This window comes from Siniperca chuatsi, linkage group LG4 (genome assembly GCF_020085105.1).
Source record: "Siniperca chuatsi isolate FFG_IHB_CAS linkage group LG4, ASM2008510v1, whole genome shotgun sequence".
NCBI classification, from domain to species: domain Eukaryota; kingdom Metazoa; phylum Chordata; class Actinopteri; order Centrarchiformes; family Sinipercidae; genus Siniperca; species Siniperca chuatsi.
The window spans coordinates 7,848,943-7,864,102 of NC_058045.1; the positions used below are offsets into that span (position 1 = coordinate 7,848,943).

General features: G+C 40.7%; 1 protein-coding gene across 22 annotated transcripts in view; it reads right to left on the reverse strand.

The window, feature by feature from the left end:
• The window catches only part of LOC122874981 (neuronal cell adhesion molecule-like), a 78,780-nt gene that overhangs the window by 42,769 nt on the left and 20,851 nt on the right, over window positions 1–15,160 (reverse strand). For 20 of the 22 annotated variants that reach the window (XM_044193613.1, XM_044193602.1, XM_044193603.1 and 17 more), the window contains one exon: window positions 790–871. The gene's annotated coding sequence lies outside the window, so the exon portion shown is untranslated. Of the gene's footprint in view, window positions 1–789; window positions 872–6,570; window positions 6,779–15,160 lie in introns of those variants that run through there. The other 2 variants (XM_044193600.1, XM_044193601.1) reach the window with 2 other exon arrangements.

Below are 15,160 nucleotides of genomic sequence, written 5' to 3' on the forward strand. Positions count from 1 at the left end.
AGCCAAAGGTTACTGAGGGTCATTTTCAAAAACCCTGTGTGAGCTGAGAGTCAATTCTCTGGGCTCTAATGCACACTGAGACCTTGTGCTTAAGGGAGCTCCTTTAGCTCTTAATTGTGCAACTGCCATTAGGGAACTTTTCGGCCTCTGTGCGCTCCATTACGACACATTATGTGTCAATAAGAGAGAGGCACTACGCACAATTTAGGCTCTAAGTGCTATTTTGTGATTTCTAAGTATTGACGCCCACTGTCACAGCAGTGGGCGAGGATGAGAGGGTGTGTTACCTTGACAACCATATGTATCAAACACACAGTTGGACACTAGAAACAAAGTGTTGTTGTTTTTTTAATTCCCTGCCAAACCTCGCTGCCAAAATGGATGCCGACACAAAAACACACAAATGCCAGTCAAGCGAGCGCTGACCTTTGCCTTACAGCTAGAATAAAGGAGTAACAGAGACAGAAAGAGTCTTAGCGCTGGAAAGGCCGGGTAGTCGTTTAGGGACTTAGGAGCTCTACAGAGAGTGTTAATATTAATACATTCACACTCTGGCAGTATCACAGATGAAGATATTTGGACTGGGGACATTTGCCAGGCATGGCAAACAGAGGATGTGTGTTCACATCCTATGGGAGGGGAAATGCCTTTAAGAAGAACAAGAACGTTTGATTCTGAAAGGCCGGAAGTTCACGCTGTTTTGGAAAATGATGATGTTGGTGGAGACGATGTGATGAGAAAAAAAAGGGAAAGTGGATTCAAAGTCTGACAGAAATGTTTCCAACTTACCAGAGAAAACCGAATCCCCTCTCTCCTCCTCCTCCCTGGCTACTTGTCTGCTTCTTCTTCTTCTTCTGTGGTTTTCTTCAATCTGGTTAAACAAAAGTGGAAGAGAATAAACAACTTTAGTGCTCATAATTTAGATTTCTCTGCTCTGCCTTCATGGAAATAACCAGGACTTTAAACCAACCAGAAAGGAAAATCCCATCTTTCTTAATAAGGTTTCTGGGGAGGAAGTTTTGCACAACCACAGTATGCATATTTTCTGACATCCAGTACTTCAATTTGACTTGACAGTGGGCCTACTGCTCAATGTTTGGTTTTATTATAACCAGCTAAAATCCTTTTTATATTGGAAGTCTCCTGCTCTGTTACAGTCACACCACAGATTACACACCAGGATGTTCCTACATGACATCACTCCTTCACATCAAACACTTGGTGTTGTGAAGGGAGTGATTTTTTTTAATGCATAATCGTCCGTGAGTGTGTTGACTCTTTGGAAATGTACTTAAAACACTCCCAACTGTGACACGTTTTGCTGGTGAAAAGAGCAAACATCCAAGATGTGTAAACCAAAGTGTGAACATGGATTTTCAGAGGCAGGAGTGTGTAATCCAAACTGATAGACACAAAAGCCTGTTACTGAGAGCTGGAGGAGAGACGCATCTCCTCCCCTCGTCTCTCCTCTGGTCTTGCCTCAGCTCCCTGATCTATTCTTCTCTTCTGTCCTTCTTTTCTATACTTCTCCTTTCCCTTCCTCTCCTCCTCCTCCTATCATCTACTGTCGTCCTCATTCCTGTCGTCTGCTCTTGTCCTCGTCCCTCTCACTTCTGTCTCCTCTTCTGTCTTTTCTTCTGTTCAATACTGTCTTTATTTTCCTTTTCTCTCCTCACTCCTCCTGTGCTAGCTCCTGCTTTCTAACTCACCATAACCAATCCCCTTTTCTTCCCTCTTTCTCATCTCATCCCCTCCCTTCTTCTATCTCAAGAGATTTTGATCCTTAAGGTCTGGAGCCCATGTGGAGTCGCATAATATGCAAACCGACTGATATACAGATGTTTGTCTTTATATATTTACAAATTACATATTATCTATACAATTCTTTTAGAGATAAATCACAATCTCTTCATAACCCATGTTCTTAAAAACAAAAAGGTCCCACATGACAACTTTACATTTTGACAACCTCGGTGTGATGATGAGAGTTTGGGATCTAAACATGGGAGTCTGAGATACCTTGTCCTAACCCATTTCCTTTGTCTCCTCTTCTCTAATCATCACCTCACATTACCTCGCTTCTCTTTTCTGTCCGCTTTTGCTTTCCTACCCAATTCAACCCCCTCCTACCTTATTCTATCTTGGAGAGAGAATATGTGAACAATCCGGGGGAGACTTCGAAGACTGATATACTGATGTTTCTCTTAAAATATCTTCAGTAAAAATGAATATGTTTTAGATAAATCATACTTTCTCCATAACTTATGTTCTTCCAAGCAAAAGGTAAGTTTAACATCATAAAGTGGTAGCTCCCTGCTGTTATTATGAGAACCTAAACATGGAGTCACAGGCCAGAAGAGACTATGATGTCCTGTTCTGATCTATCCTGTCCTTTTCCTTTCTCTCCTCCCCTCTAATCACCTCCTCTCCTCACATCACCTTTCCTCCTCTCCTGCCTTCCCCCTTATACTGTCATGTGTTCGTTTTCTTTTCCACCCAGTCCTCTCCGTTCAGCTCCTCTCTTCTGCTATCTCAGAGTTTTTAAGCCTCAAGGTCAGGAGCCCCCATCCAGACAGTCGTGGGAGATGATATATAGATGTGTCTTGACATATTTTCAATAAAAAATATAGTTTTGAGAAAAATCTCTCCATAAGCCATTTAAAAAAAGTACAAAAATATGTTTCACATCATGATATGATATGACATGTCATGACTTGACAGCTGTGGGATCTTAACATGGCGTCACAGGCCAGAAAAGGCTCAGATGTCCTGTCTCAACCTATCCTGTCCTTTTTTTTTATCTCCTCCTCTCCACTCCTTTTTGTCAAACTGTCACAGTGAACACAGACACACCTCCTGGAATCGATGGGCAAAATGATTGAAGTAGCCAATCCAATTTACTTCTAGCAAAGGCTTATCGACTTCAGTCTGTTCCTCCAAATAAGAATGTGGAAGCCCCATTGAGAGACGCCGCCGTTTCCACTCGGTTAAATACAAACGCTGCTTTCTGCGCCACTACATAGATACAATTGTGAACTATAGGTTTACATTAATTCTATTTCACACAAATAACAGTTTTTGTTTTCTCTTAAGATTTTCCTATTTTGTCTCGCCACACAAGATTCGATTCTGCAGCATTCGTCTGCACACTGTAAGCTTGTCTAAAAACATTTGAGTTGTTTTTCACGCTACTCTCCCAAAACCTGCATTATTTACTTCCTTTTGTGAGATTCAAGGATTTAGAGAACCATAGCACCATAGCGTAGTCAATAACATATTACTTACAGAATATTACACCAGAAAATCTGGTCTTCCAACAGCTCTGAATTTGAAAGGATCCTGACCCAGATTTTAAAAACCACTGACATACATGCTATTCACTCACAGCATCACATTGTATTATTGCTGACACCTGTGCTGACACCATACCATTCCACAGAACTACAGTTCAGCTATCATCTTGTTCAGCTCTTACAGTACGACCTTAGAAGACGAAGCTCATAATTTCTTCTTCACTGTGCATTTGCTAGATAGCAGTGAAATAGCTGATTACAGCTCAGATCTATGAATAAACCACAACAACAAAATGACCTTTCCACATCCGGTTTGAATGAGCTGAAGGCTGATCCCATCAAAAGCGGCCTCCCCCTATGACATCGAGCCAGCCATCCCGCCACCCCACCTCTGCCCTTAGACACCACAGTCGAGCTGGGCTCAGTCCAGCTCGGCTGCCATGGTGATAAGAAGAGGGACGGAGAACCAAGACTGAAAATAGCCTGAGATCGGATGCCGACAGTGGGCAGCGAGCAGGACTACAAAACACCTCACAGCGAGAGCCGCACAGTGCCCTCAATACCTCAGGGAGCGCTCTCGTGTCAGGAGTACTGACAGACAGCTGAATCTTTCATATAGATATAGATAACACAACAACATTTTACAACAAGGAGACAATGACTACAGGTAACAGCAAATACATAAAGGAAATGTGTGTTTTAATCATCCTGAAACTTAATGCTGCTCTTATCCATATTTTTATATTAACAATGGATCAAATGACTATGTGCAACGTGAAAGTGTTCGCTCGTAGTGGTGAATCCCCAGAGAATTAATATGCCTGACTATTTTGTTTTTTATAGAACACGACTTTCCTGTTTTGGTTCAGTCTCACGGCTCACATCAGAGTCGTTTCCAGCAGCAAGCAGCTGTTTTCAGCAAAAAAGCTCTGATAAACCCACTGTACACTACCTGCCCACCACAACAGACAGACAAAGTTAGCGGCTAGCTGGTGAACATAATGAAACATTTAGCGGCTAAAGAGATATTTACCTGAGGAGTTGGTAAATATCAAAACAGAGAGTGAATATTGGACCTACATTCATTAGGTGGCCAGAAACATCCAAATAAGATGGAAATTTGGGTGTTATAGCAGCACAAAGACAAGATATATGTACAGAGAAACTTAAAATAAAATAGATAAATGAATGTTAATGTTGTTCCGTGTCTGCTGGATGTCTAAATAAGCAACTGTTTTCTAACACATTAACCATATCAACTTTAAAAGGTGATAATATATCAGTGTTGTGGTTACTGCTTTTTGTGCTGCCCCCAAGTGGTCAAGAAAAAAGATGCACGTTAGCTATTTTTTTTATGAATTACATCAATAAAAATACTTATATATAATATTTAGTATTTAAAAATGTGGATATGCTGAATTAACACATAGATGAATTACTGCTCTTCATTTCATTCAACTACTGTATTACTACTACTACTACAACTGTAATGCTGCCTTAAAGACTAACAAAAGACAAAAAAACAAAAGAGTATAAATACCTCCTTGTACCAGAGACAATGCGACGCAGCAGTGCAACCCTGTGGGTGTTTTTACATTTCACATTAAAATAAATAAATCAAATCAAATGTGTATCCATGAACCTGTAGTTAAAATGATCCAGTGAATGAATTCAGTACCAGTTAATAGAGCCTACACTTCCAAACCCTGAATAACCAACTGCATTATCACTTGGCAAAACTCAATATGCACTCAGAAAACTGGCACGCAACCACACGCTCTGTGTAGCGCGTACAAAACCCCACTCCGCACTGCCTATGTGGCGCCTTGTGTCCGTTCCCCAAGTATTTCGGCCGTAAGGAAACACAAATTTAACTTATAACACAATCACCAAAGCAGTGATCTAACTGAGTCTTAAACATTTGTTTTTATAAATTCGAAAAAAAATTGCCTCTAAAGACTCTAAAGTGTGTTTCCATTTGTCATGTCAATGACAACATGACACAGGTGCATGAGTGTACAGTAAAGTGAGATGTCCACAGGTTGAACAAGCTCATTGCAGATAATGCCAAGTAGCAAAATGTCCCACATTTCTCTAATGAGAGTCTGTTGGTTTTCTCCTCCAGGCTGTGCTGTTTTGATGTGTGTGTGTGTGTGTGTGTGTGTGTGTGTGTGTGTGTGTGTGTCCTCTGACAGGGGAAGGTGGCTCAGCGGCCTGTAGGTTTAATTTTAGACTCTTGCCTGATGAGAGGCAGAATGTGGCTGTAGACGATACCGCTCTCCCAGTGAGGCATCATTACAGCCAAAGAGGGGAGAAATAATTAGAGCCGGATAACACTCTTCCCCTAGCATAAATTTATATTTGGGGACACGTCTTACAGAGACAGAGATGTGCTCTTATGCCATTACACTGAAGACAAGCTGAGATTCAACAGAATAAAGATGATGTGTTGATATGCAAGTGCTGGAAAAGTGCAAACTATCCATGAAAATGTTAATAACAGAGCTGATTGTCAGAGGAAACAAGCTCTCTCACAGCAGAAAAAGTCTGCTCAGGAAATTTTACCACACTGCAAGAAACATCCTCACCTGTCAATATGTCACTGGCTTCATTTAGAAGACAAAACCAACTGGATTTGTTGTTTTAATTGACAGTAGGGAATCATCTAGGGCTGCAACTGACTATTATATTATTATTTTCTCGATTAATAGATTCATTGTTTGGTGTATAGAATGTCAAAACATAGTGACAAATGTCTGTAGCTAACATCTTCAAATGTCTTGTTTTGTCCAACCAACAGTCTATAACCCAAAGATATTCAACTGACTATCATATAAGGCAAAGAAAAACAGAAAAGCTTCACAACTGAGAAGCTTAAACTAGGGAATGTTTGGTATTTTTGTTTGAAAAATGACTGAAACGATTAATCAACTTTCCAGTAAAAGACTAATTGTTTCAGATCCAATTGATTTATCGTTAAGTCTATGATCAACAGTGAAAAATGGCCAGCACAAGTTCCGAAAGCTCAAGGTAACATCTTGTTTTGTATGTCCCAACAGTCCAAAACCCAAAAATATTTAATTCACAATGATATAAAAGAAAGAAGAGCAACAAATCCTCACGTTTGAGATACTTGCACCATTCAATATTTAGTATTTTTCCTTGATAAATAACTTCAACAATTACTTGATTATCAGAATGTTTGAGATTAATTGATCGATTAATCGATTAATTGTTTCAGCAGTAGAATCTTCCAAGAGTTTGGACTTGGACTCACCTGCAGATCGTCAAGAGCATCACAAGCTGTACTTGCAGGTGACTATATGGCATAAAATACCAGTTAACAAAAGAGAGAATAGATCACCTTTATCTCTGTATGTGTCAATAAGAGTAAGTCCCCTCAGTGTGTGCATCCGTGTTGGGAGAGCATAGTTCAGTTGTCATAATCCCAGCGGCTGTGTATTCCTCGATGTGTCTGCTGTGACTGAGTGACAGTAAAGAGAGACGAGCTGATTCTCTCACAAAATCACGCCCCACCCTTCTAACACACCCACAGCCCCTCCCATCCCTCCCCTGACCCTCCCTCCCTTCTCACAGTGGGATTAAAACAACCTTTTGTCTCTGGACAATAGAGGTTAAACATTTCCTGATATCACATGACCAGCTACCAGAATGCACAAAGTTACCGGGTGGCTTTTTAAAACACATTTGTACAAGAGCATTAAATATTCAACAAGTTATTTGTTTTGTATCAGATGCAACTGTCAGCGGGAGGAGGAGAGATGACAGAGCATAACATCCTGCGATATGAATTTGGCAGAGCATAAAAGCAAAATTGACACTATAATTGCATGTTAAATTAAATGGCACCCAGTGTCACTAAAATAACTGTCAGCTGCACTGATTGTGTCTGATTGAGTCAATGCAGCTTTCTAGATGTTCAATAGAGGGTGGAGGTGGAGTAAAACCAGCAAAGCTACGCAAATAAAAGGAAAAAGCCTCAAGGCACATCCTATGGACTTCCTTTCCCATAAAGTGAGAACCCAGAGAAAGTGCTCACCTACACTCAACAGATGTCCCCATGCAATCTAATCTAGTTGACTCGGGGAAGGGAAGCTTATTTATTGCCGACTCCTCACCGGTATTATTGCAACCCATTTTTAAAAGAATAGATGTGAAAAAGGTCTTTTGACGTCCGTTAGCTATGGTTGCAGAGGGCAACAATGGTAGGAGCTATCCCTTTGAAAGAGTCACTATTCTCTGGGCCCGGCCCTAAATAATGCGCCTCTCACTACAAAAGCACAGAAAATGTAACATAATCAGCCTCAAAGCACATTGTCCATCAAACTGAACAAAGATTTAGAGTCCAGTATCCAAAAAACTTTTTTGTCCACACTTTTTTCCCTCTCAATTGCAGTGGTGGAATGTAAGTACATTTACTCAAGTACTGTACTTAAGTACAATTCTGAGTACTTTACTTGAGTGTACGTTGATACAGTGTAAGCAGCAGTGATGAGTCACAGACATTTTACTGCAGAACCAGTACTAGTGCATTTTTGTGATAATCAGTGGTGGAATGCAACTAAGTACATTTGCTCAAGTACTGTACAAATTTGAGGTACTTGTACTTTACTTGAGTCTTTTCTTTTCATGCCACTTTCTACTTCTAGTCCACTACATCTCAGAGGTAAATATTGTACTTTTTACTCCACTACAATTAAACTAAACTACCCAACAGTATATACAAGTACAGCTGAAATGATTAGTCGATTAATCAATTAGCCAACTGACAGAAAATTAGTTGGCAACTATTTTGATAATAATTAATAATTTTATGCAGAAACATTTCATGGTTCCAGCTTCACAAATGTGAGGATTTGCTGCTTTTCTTTTTAATAATTTTAATTATTTAATTCTGTTTTTAATAATTTAGAATTTTGTACTATTAGTTGGACAAAACAAGCATTGTGAAGGTGTCACTTTGCGCTCTGGGTAATTGTGACAGTAGTCAGTAGTAAAGTACATTTTCTTGAATATACTTAAGTAAAATTTTCAATGCAGGTACAAAGTATCTGAATTCTTTCTCCACCACTGCTGATAATACTTCCGTAGTTTTACTTAAGAAGGATTATGAATGCAGGACTGTTACTTGCAACCAAGTATTTTTGCATTGTTGTATTGGAACTTTTACCCAGTGGAGTTTTTTTTACCTCTAGCAGCGCTGTTTTTCTATGTTTCTATGTTTTATAAGCTCAAAGATACACACAATGCATTTTGGTGCGTGACATTGAATGTAAACATCACTTTCATTTGTTTACAAGAAAACTCCACAGGACACCTTAAAGGAAAATATCTGAGTACTTATTCAACCACTGCTCAATTGTTTCCGCTGGTTTAGTGTTCCTTGCAGGTTTGGGAATAGCCTCTTAATAATCCTGCAAAGGCATATGAATTCTGTCTGCACCAGTGGGACATGTTCAATGGCTTCACAACGTGGTCACTGTTGCATGCTACTGCGAGTATATAATTTCCACCCACTTACCATGATGAAACCATCAGCCTACAGACTGTCAGAGCTTCGTTGGCGGTCAAGAGACCTGTAACCTCTGCGCTGGCTAGAATTCTACTTTAATTCACTAATGAACAGCTTCAGTCATTTTCTGTGTAAACATAGCTCAGCACGTTAAGCTTCCTCAGCATCTAACGTGACTGCATGAGAAGCCATTAATTTAAAAAACGTATCATAAATAAAAGCATTCATAGTGGCAGACATCTTTCAGAGAGATGATGGATAGCGGCAAGGTGTATGGATTATCGTATGAAATGAGTGAAAGGGCCATATTTCATTGAGCGAGGGGCGTGATTGACCAAGTCTAATGGGCATTATTTCTGCACACTGACTCTGTTGAGCAAAGACACTGGGCAATCCCCGCCGGCCCATTGCTCCTTCAGCCTCACACTGAGACAGGACCGGCGACCCTCCCTGCTCTTTGTTACGACACCAATAGAATAACAATATTTCAATGGCAAATGCATATTTCAATGGCAACTTTTAACAGAACAAAGTTCATGCTGCGGTCTAGACCAAGCCCTCCTAACTAGAGCTGCATGCTATCTGCATGCGTGTGTGTTTGTGTGTGTGTGCATTTGTCAAGCAGTGGGTGTTCGTGGTGAGGACGCCTTTCGAGTTTCCTATTCATAAATGTGAATGGGAGTGAAATATGATTGGCTCAGGGAGAGACTAAGGGGCTGGGTTCACAAGGATATGGAGGCAGGTTGCGGGGGGGGCACGGACACTTGTGAAATACTTCATTGCCGTCAGAGTAAGAATGAAAAGACAAGTATAGGAGATTTAAACTTCTTAAGTTTGCTCCTAAAACATTCCTATAAGTAATTTTCAACAATTGTTTTTTGAGTACTCCAGGCACGTTTTCTGGTCACGTCAAATCAGTAATTGTTTAAATGTGGTTCTCTATCAAGTAATAAACCATGACAATAACCCTGATAAGACAGAACAGCACTGTCCTCTGGCAATCACTTCAGTTTGTCCATGTCTGTATCAATTTTAGCCTTGTTAACTCTGGCTGAACTCATTACAACATGATAACAGTGAGGAGTCTGGTGTCAGAGGTATCGCATAGCAAGACTATCATGATAACTCAAGGTATTTGGTAGCTATCAAAGGAGCTAGGTGAAGCTTTCACACATTCTTTCACATTAAAAGAATAAAAAAGTTAATTTTGCATCAAGCGGCATTGATGATACAGGCATCAGAAACAGCTCGGGGGACAATGAGGAAAACAAAGCGGCCAGGGTCTTAAGGGAATTTACATGAATTACAGCAAGAGGCCCATAGGGACAGCTGTGACCTCTCCTCAGCTTTTTTAAACTAAACAAGACCCCAATCCCGCCCAACAACACACACACACACACACACACACACAGGCAGTCTCTGCTACAAACACACATGCACAAAGACACACTGGTGAAGAATGGTGTGACTGGTTTCCATGGTGCCATGAGGCTCACTGACAGGGCTGGAGTGTTAACATGCTCACAGACAACAGAGAGGATGATGGAGAGAAAAAGAAAAGGACAGAGGGAGAGAGAGAGGCAGGGAGAGCACAGTAAAAAAAAACAAAGAAAGTGTAGAATAGGAGAGATTTACCACACACAGGCAGCAGACCGTCCCTGAGGTTAAGGACCTGTAGTGTCGTGTATCGTATTTCTTTTTAACTGAAAGACCCTTACTGACACAAATCGAAACACACAATAGTTCAACTTAACAGAAGCCAGAGCAGCCCTCTATTTTCTTTTTACAGCATCAAACATGTTTCTGTGATGTACATTATTAAGGGATAATTCTGTTTTACTTAAATTTCAGTCTTATTTTTTGTAGTTTTGGCAATCATTCCTACCATTAATAATAACCCTGTACTCACCAAGATAATTGCTGAGATCTGGTAATGCAGCAACATTGCAAAGAAGAAGTCGGACAGGGCACGAAACAAGTCGGATGATCATACAGGTTTTTAAACGAACCCTCAGGTTAGCTAAACTTATTTGTAAGAGAAAACAAAGTGCATATGGTAAAGTTATAACCCAAACCTTGAGCTGCTGAGAAAAGAATCTTAAAATCCTGGATTACTCCTGATTGTTGTGCAATCGCTTTGGATTAATAATCTGCTGAATATAGTAAATTTAACATGCACGACTGAGTAACACTGAGTACTTTACAGTTGAATGAGTGTGAATGTGTGTGAATGATTAGTTACTTTGATGAGCAGTTCTGCCATCAGTGTATGAATGTGTGTGAATGGGGTGAATGAGATATGTAGCTGAAGCACTTTGAGTAGTCAGAAAGACTAGAAAGGTGCTATATAAGAACAGTCCATTTACCATTGAAGGAAAACAATAGTTTATTACAACTGTGGTTTTATTTTTGTAACTAGAGCTACGGTATTGGTTCGTAGCCATTTTGTTTCACTTTATTCATTTAGCCTGACATTGTGTTCATGACAGCCGATTTCTTGTTGGCAGAGGGGTAATTTTATTTTGTTTTGCACTAACCAACCAGTAGGAAGTGACGTGTCGGTCCCACCGATGTCATTTTCAGTTGACGCATAAGCTGTAGTAGCTGTTGCTAGGAACAGTTAACTTTCACACTGATCAAAGACATATGTCAATTTAAGAGTTTTTATTTCTCTCCGTGCACTTCCAACACCTTGTGCAGGTGCGTCGATCTCATCCACACGCTCTTTTTCAGGGATATAGCTAGGTAGCTATGAAGGAAGATGAGGTCCCTAATCTCAATACCATCTGCCTTATAATACCCACCCCCGTTACCTGTCTGCCTCCCTGTACCTACCTGTAAGCTATTTCATCAATAAATCACTAAAGTGCTCCTGCTGCCTCCTCTGTCTGCGTTTGGGTTCTGTTCCTTCGTTGCCACTCTCCTGTACAACCGTGACAGCCTCAACTGTTCTTCTGAGTCGCCTCTTTCTATCAGTTATGATGGCATTATACTCACCAATGTTGGCGTGGCGAAATCGATTAAAATAGGTCCAGCGGTGCAACAAACCCAAAGTTAGTGCACTCTTAATGTTGCTGATAATCCCTCATTGCAGTTTCACACACAACTACGGTAAATAGAGTAGTTAAGAGGCAAAGCTAAACCAGAAAATTGATGTGTAAACTGTGATGGATGTTGAAAAATGAACAGTTTGGGTAATCATTTTACTGTTCCCCTTTGTTTTCTCTTCCAAATAAGTTTGGCTAACCTGGGGATTTGTTTACAACTTGTATGATCATCTGAATGTTCGTGTTTGTTGCCCCGTTGAATCTATTTGTAGCAGTGTTGCTGAGTTCCCAGATCTCAGTAATTACTTTGGTGAATACAGTGTTATCATAGCCGATAGAAACTAATAGCCAGAGTTACAAAAACAAAACCCAAGTTGTATTGAACCACAGTTTTCCTTTAAGGCTTGGCAATCCCCTCGATGGGCATCTTAAGCTTTGTATCTCAGAAGAACTAAAAAGCTAATACACTTGTCAAGAAGAAGAACGTACTTGTTATCTGCTTTGGTTTGACTGCGCTGTTCCCAGAGGTCTCTTTAGGTTTGTTGGTATTGTCTGTTGCCTTCTTGTTTATGTTGCATAGCACACCTGAAGGATTATTACGGATATTTCCAGTGTGCTCATTTTGAGTTTTAACTATAAAGTGATTTAGATAATCTGGCTAAACTGTTGGCTTCTTTACAACCTGCCTGATCATCAGACTTTGGTGTAGCAATGTTGTGTTCCCAGATTTCAACAATTAACTTGATGAGTAAAATGATAAAAATAATGGCCATAACTGCAAAAATAAGGCCCAAGTTATAATAAAATTTCACTTTAAGAATATGCACCACCATTACTGCTTTGTAACTAAATGAAACAGGAATCCCTCCTCCCTTGGCTATTGTTAGCCCACCATGTACGAGCCAATGACTTTGAGTGACTTGCCAACAACTGCCATACAGTATATGGCAATATGGCAACCATTCATGTGTTAATGAAGCAGCAGAGGAAGCACTACAGCCTGGTCTGATACAGCGTGTATATGGGGCTTGCCTCCAACTGCAAAGAGCTCCAGCTGAGGACATGAGGGGAGGTGGAAGACATGCAAGAGTGTTTTGCAGCAAAGAGAGAGAAAGGCCCACCGTGCAGGCCTCCTCCTCTATATGCTCCATACTGTCACCAATAAGAAGATCATCCTCGGTCCAGTGAGCAGTGAGCATCCGCAGGAGTAAATAAACACACACTGCCCCCCCACGCTCTCTCAGTATGTACATGTGTGCTGATCCCTGCATCCATATGTGTCCACAGAAGGTGCAAGCATGTGTGCACCTCCTTTGCCTCCCCACCAGGACCAATTTCCATCCGCCGTCTGTGTGAGAGTGTGCGATCGATGCTGCACGGGGCACGTCATCCAGGCTGTTCATTACTGTTGGCAATACTGCAGCCATAAGCACAAACAACCTGCCCCACTAACGCATTAGATACCAGCCATGGACGGATGAATGGACGGCAGTTTCTGTTATGGCTGTACTAAAGCATTAACCCGTTACTTTACGAGCAGCTACAGAAAAGTGTGAGTTTACTGCTCGACCGTCATTCCTGATTTACATTCATTTTCATTAGTTTCATCAGTAAACCACAACAACAGCTGAGGGAGCCTGGTGTCTACAGAAGCCATCTTTGAAGTGCATGTTTGTGGCAGCAGGAGGGGAATGAGATTCCTCTTCTTCCCTCCTTCTTCTCCTCTTCTTCATCCTCACCCACGCTGTGTATCCAGCTCTCACACCACCTGTCTCCTCAGCACAAACCGAGCCTCCCAAGACCATACAAACACGTACAGAATCCACATAAACAGTCTAACAGAAGTGACATAGTAGTGCTGTCAGGTATTCAGAGCAAAACAAGACTAAGAGTCTAGAGCCATACTAGCAGCTCTGTAGGCACTTCAGCACAGCTATGTTTTGAGCTAAATGCTGACGTCAGCATGCTAACATGCTCACAATCATAATGCTAGCATGTTGATGATTAGCAGGTACAATGTTCACTATCTTAGTTTAGCATGTTAACATTTTCTAATTTTCACTAAACACAAAGTACAGCTGAGGCTAATGGGAATGTCATGGATTTTGCAGGTATTTAATGATAAAATGAAGTATTAGACAAACAGAAATTTAGACCTGATGATGGCGCTAGATAGATGAAAAGTTAAGGGCTCACCAAAGGGATTACGATTCATTCTGAGGGCAACACGAATGCGTGTAACAAATTTTATGCCAATGCATCCAATAGTTTTCAAGACATTTCACTTAAAACCAGTGTCAACCTCATGTTGGCACTAGAGAAAAAGTCAGGGGATCTCCAAAATTAGTAGGATTCATTCTCTGGGAACCATGAATGACCAATGACAATCCAGCTAAGAGTTGTTGAAATATTTCAGTCTGGACCAAAGTGGTGCACCAACCGACAATAGTCTGGAAACTAAGCATCTAAGAACCTATCAATAGGTAAAAAAGAAAAACAAAGAAGAAATGACTATCAATAGGCATGTAGACCAATGTGCATGTATATCTATCATATTTTTGAATATGCAGCCTCTGGCCTTGGGATTGCACCAGTATACCAACCTGCAGTGTACTGAATGAGCAGAGAAAGGTATTAAAGATTGCTTTTTACAGGCTGAATAAAAGCTTTACCTCAAACACACAACTACATTCCTGTTCTAAGATAAAAACAGATGGCAAAGCAAAAGCCAGGAGAAACACCTGCATCACAGCAAATGCTTCATGTTTAGCACTGAGACAAAATTTTAGGCTTTCTAGTGAGTCCAAAAACTGACAATCTGATCTTTCGCCTCCTACTCCTGCTCTGATGTGAAATCCATATTGTGCTCAATGAGTCAACAGCAAAAAAAAACCAAACAACTTCTGCTCACTCCTTCAATACACATACTGTTGACAGGTATTCTTATAAAAAATAACTTTGATAGAAGTGAAACAAGCCACAGACAGCTGGGAGAGGGTGGCAGTGTCAGTGACGTGTCATTATGTTGAGGTGTGCTGAGCCAGTGGTGAAGGAGACAGCGCTGAAGGGGTTGTTTAATCAGCCTGTCTACAGCAGACTGATGCATACACACACATTATGTTGCTGTAGGTGCTGAGATAAAATGCAGGACAGGAGGGTGACAGAGAGACATGAAATATAGGAGAGAAAGAAGGTATGCCAAAGGTAGGAGAAAATGAGAGGAGCAGAAGTGAAGGCCAGTGAAGGTGTCGGCTAGTTAGCTGCTATGTGTGTGTGTATGTGGACTG